We start from the raw sequence: 5,172 nt of genomic DNA, 5'->3' as shown, positions 1-5,172 counted from the left end.
GACATTTGCTTCAATCCACAACACTATTACAAAAACAAAAATACTAATAAATAAATAAACAATGAAAATAGGTGGATAGACTGACAGGTGACAGGTAGCTTTTGACTCCCTGTAGAACACCGTCTGCCCAGGAAAGCATGGGCAGTTTGATTCCGCTGCTGTATTCCTGGGCCTGAGTCAGTCAGTGCCTGGCACTTCATAGTTCTAAGTAAACACTGGCAGAGAAGTAGATACGCGCCTCTGAATAGTGATTGGATGTCTTTGGAAGACAACTGACATACATTAACTAAGTTCAGAATTCTGAGCTATTTAAAGTTATTTTAATTTGATACATCAGCCTCAGAATTGTGTGTTGTTAACCGGTTGTTCACATAAGGAAATGGTAGTTTTGAGACCTTTGCCCAGGACACATGAAGCACTCATTGAACAAACCCAATCCAGAAGTGCTTAGCATCACACAAACCTCACTTCTCTTGTCCCAGCATGCTGGCCTACTCTCCTCACTGAACACAGGACCAGTATCCTAGCCTCAGATGGTTACTGTAGCATCCTACCAAGTACTCGTTACTACATGATAAGTGACCACCAAAACCTAGAGATTTAAAAGAAAGGCTGCTTGTCAATATCAACGTGCTATGGATCAGAGATTTGTGATGGTATTATCTACTGGTCAGTCTCAACACTGGACTTGGGTGACCTTGGCACAGCTTGGACATGGATGTCTGACTTGCTGCTAGGTGGGGGGGGGGGGGTGCTCATTTGCTAGGGCTGGCAGAAGCACATCGTGGGTAACTTTAGCAACAACAACAGAAACATGTTCTGCAAGTCAAAAGCAGAGCTGATTTATTCTGTCTCTCCCTTTAGAAAGTACGTGGTTACCTTCTCCTTTGTCTAATCTACCTCTTTAAAGATCTTGTTCCTAATTACGGTAGCAGTCTGAGGTTTCATGAGTAAAGATTTCAGCATAGGTTTTGATAGGACACAATATAAAAGTCAAGTGCACCTGAGGATCTCAGCGCTATCAGCTAATGGCTCAACTGTGTTGCACACGATCTGTCATCCTCAGGTTGGCTCCAAGGGGTTGCTCACCTGACGTTAGTCATAGGGACAGCTATGGAAGAGAGGAGAAGGAATGCAGGAGCTTTCTAGGCTTGAGCTCAAATCACTGATGGTGTATTCTACTGGCCACAGCAACTCACCACCTGCTCATGTCCAAAGGGCAGATAACCACGGTCAGGGTCGCAAGCAACTTTAGCCATTCCCTTCATGCACTCTCTCGCATAGCCAAGATCCAGTGCGGACTGCTTCCCTAACCCTGAAAGCCTGCGTGATTTGGTAAAATTTGTTTTCCAGCCCCTTTAATGCCTCTCCTCTCTCCAACTTCCTCGGAATTCTTTGATGCCTCTTTCTACAACAGAAAGGGTTACAGGGAAAGCATTTATCCTGAGAGAAAATGATTAGGTGGCAGGTGCCTTCTCTCCTGAAGATAATTTTATTCTGATAGATTCACATGTCGGCAGCTGAATGATGGAGCAGTGTGGCAGCATTTCCGGCAGTTCCAAAGAGTGGGAGAAACTTCTGAAAGCCTGTGAAAATTGCTTCTCTACATGGGGCGAGAGAAATCTTGGTTTGTTTGCTTTTTTAGTTGCTTCCAACAAGTCAAGTGCCTAGCCCCACTTGCGGTAGCCACTCAATAAACACTTATGGAGTGTTCTACAGTCTATGTGAGAGTGGAGTTTAAAGTTCTTTTCTGTGTGAGTGATCATGGAAGGATATGAGAAGGAACTAGGCGTGAGAGAGCTGGGCCCCGGGCCACTCTTAGCTGCCACCCGATGGCTTGACCTTACATGCTCTATTCCTAGCTTTTCTGAATCTCAGTTGTTTTCTTATTTGCAGACTGAGGGATTTGGTGAGACAATCAGGAGAACTGCTTTCATGTCTTTTTTTCCTATGAATTCTAGCAAATATTCAGCAGAAAGGAGTGACGGTTCACTCTCCTTCCCCTCTAGCAGGTCAGCCCATCACTGCTTTTCAACACACAAGTGAGTATGGGAGTGCATGTGCAAGTTCAGGTCAATATCACATGTACAAGCCCCGTGCATGTGTGTGTGACTGCAAACTTATGTAAGCCCGTGAACCTATGAGAGCCTGTGTGTATATGCAAAAGTCCCATGTATTGTATGTCTGTGTGTACTCTTGTGAAAACCCATGTGTCTATTCAACCGCATGTGCAAGTCAATACTCACAAACACTGTGCATGTGTGTGCTTACATGTTTATATAGAACCATTTGCCTATGTAAGCCTTGTTTATGTGCAAGTGCAAGTATTTGACTGCTCTGGATTCTATAATTGTATGTACTGTGCATGTATGTGAAAGTGTATATGTACATGCATGTGCAAGTCAGTGTGCATGCAAGTCTTCAATATATGTGCACAAGTGCCTGTGAGCAAATACAAGTTTTTGCACACATATGTGAGCCTGTGTATGGAAATAAAAGCCCATGAATGTGTAGAAGTCATGTACGCAAATAGTGTGCACCTTGTGAAAGCCTACGTGTATTCATAAGCCAGTGGGTATGTGCAAGCCTTATACATGTGTTTGCAAGCCCTTGTAAATGGGTGTGCATGCCTGCATGTATGCTTAAGTATATGTATGTTTGTGTGTAAGCTCTATCATATGTGTGAAAGCTTGTGACCAGCCCAAATGGTCAATCAGAAACTGTCCTGGATTTTCTAAATTCTTGTAGGCAAACAGTCATAGGGAAGGGGGATTGGGGTGAAAGTAAGAGGGAGGGAGGAATGGGAGGATGCATGGGATGGGATAGAAAATGAGATGTAATAGGAAGTATTTTTAATTTTCAATAAAAATGTGAAAAAAAATTCTTGTAGGCAAATCTGTAGGGTTAATAAAACTGCTAAGTTTAGGAGAAATCGTTGACAGCTTTCTACTCACCAAATATTTCCTTCCAGTCAGAATGGCTCTGTAATGAGGCTCTAAAGGGCTGTAGCCTCTCATCCTCTGACACTGGGTCCAGTTCCTCAGGAAGCAGCCACTCGGGGTGTGCATTTCTGTGTGTATACATTGAAATGCTGCCCATTGTATACATTTTCTTTATCCACACAGTGCATCTATCTGCCCTGGATATACACAGACAGTCTCTGCCTTTAAACATTAGTCTATATATACAATGTGGGTGGCTTATGTTTGAACCTGGCTGAGACAAGGCCATGCACCTATACATTTCATGGCCCTGTCTTAACAATCTGCCATAACACAAAATGAGAAAAAAATAAACAAGTACTGAACTCTCTTGCAAACTCAACATCAAAAGTCACTGAGTGGCTTTGCTGTGCAAGAGCAGCTGAATGCAGGAGGAGCAGCTGTGAGTTCCATGTGCTGGAGAGATTCAGTGGTTCGCCTTCTCCTGGGCTCTGTCAAGCCCCATCACCTGAGTGGACATGGTTTGCTTCAAGCAGAACTCACTATTCATTTGTTTTCCAAACACACTGAGCCTTCTTTGGAAGGCTACTCCCTAGAGGTAAAATGTCTGGAGGTTGATTTGAAGCTTATCAGGTTGCCTACCTTTAAAATCAGGCCTCCAAAGGAAAAAAAACAGAAATTGAGTTCAAAGGCGGATCACTTACTGAAGTGAACTTACACTTTAGTTAAGCTTCTGCTCAGCATTATTCACTGCACATACATACATACACACACACACACGTATGTATACGTACACATCTACACACACACACGTATATATACATACACACCTAAACACACACACACACACACACACACACACACGCACACACGCACACACGCACGCACACACTCAGAGAAGTCATCCCTGTTTAGAAATAAGGCTCTTTTTCCAGTTACCTTGAGGCTACAAAATTCAGAATCTCTAATCTATAAGAGTAACATTGACCGGCGCCCACAGAGATATCATGTGGCATCGAATTCCATCAGGTTTTTCTAATGTCTGGAACATTCCTCCACAGCAAGGTAATTGCTCTGAGTATTATTAGCATGGCAATAAAGAACATCTGCATGAAAAGTTCAGTGTGGGACCAAAGGTGAACTGAATTTTATCTTAAATTTCCCGGCCTACCCACCACTGAGTGGGGATGTGGGTATGAAGAATATGGAGAAGTGGAAGAGAGAAAGAGAAGGGAATAGGAGTGGAAGATGAAGAAGGAAGAGAAGACGGGAAGGGAGAGAAGGATGAGGAAGAAAAAGGAGCAGCACAGGGACAGGAAGGAAAAGGTTACGTTCTCTTCGGTCCAGCAAGTATAGAGCGAGTCTGCAGCCACATACGTCCAAGAGCGGGCAGCACTGATTGCCTCTGCGGAGCAGTTGATAACAGACCACACAGGGACTTTAGGAATCTCCAGAAGGTCTTTATGACAGTGAGAGATGAAATAGAATTTTAAGGCAGTTCCCTTCATGTGCATGCCCTGTAGACTACCTTAGGAGTGGGTGGACCTAACCACATCCGGTGAGCGTTTTCCCCAGAGGGCCTTACAAACCAGAAAGAGAAGAAACAGATTCTAGGTTCCCCTCCTGGCATTGAGAACACACTTGCTCTGCTGCAGAAAGGACCATGTGGCAGGACATTGTGGACCACTGTTCCTAGAGGAGGGAGGCTCCTGACTGTTAATCTGCAAGAAAGTAAAGACCTCCATTTTGCAGCCACTAAGAATCAGACCATACTGAAAGCCTCATGCACCTGAACACCATGAGTACAGAAATGAACATAGCAAGACCTTACCATGACCTTGCCCTTGTGAGGCCTTGTGAACCAAGGCCATCGCTAAACTACGCAGAAGCTTCTGATTCTTTATCTTTGAAGAGTTATACATAATACAATGGGGATGTTTATGGCACTAAGTTTATGGTAGATTACTGCTAATCAAAGGAAATCAATGGCGGAAGACTCTCCGAGCAGAAGTATTCAGAGTTTGAACCAGAAGACATTGAAAACAGGAAGAAATTCGTAAGAGGTGAGAGACAGCTATACTGAGAAGGAAAGAGGTGCAGGTATAAGCCAAGTCCTTGAGGCTATGAGACATCTTATATGACACATTTAAGATCAGCATTGGGAAAGGGGACCTTTATTTCCCAATGGGGTGTTTACAACATCCCGGCTTCAGGAGCAAGCCATGCGCTA

This window comes from Acomys minous, assembly GCF_964271855.1.
Source record: "Acomys minous genome assembly, chromosome: 1".
NCBI lineage: Eukaryota > Metazoa > Chordata > Mammalia > Rodentia > Muridae > Acomys > Acomys minous.
This window is presented reverse-complemented; position numbering follows the sequence as displayed.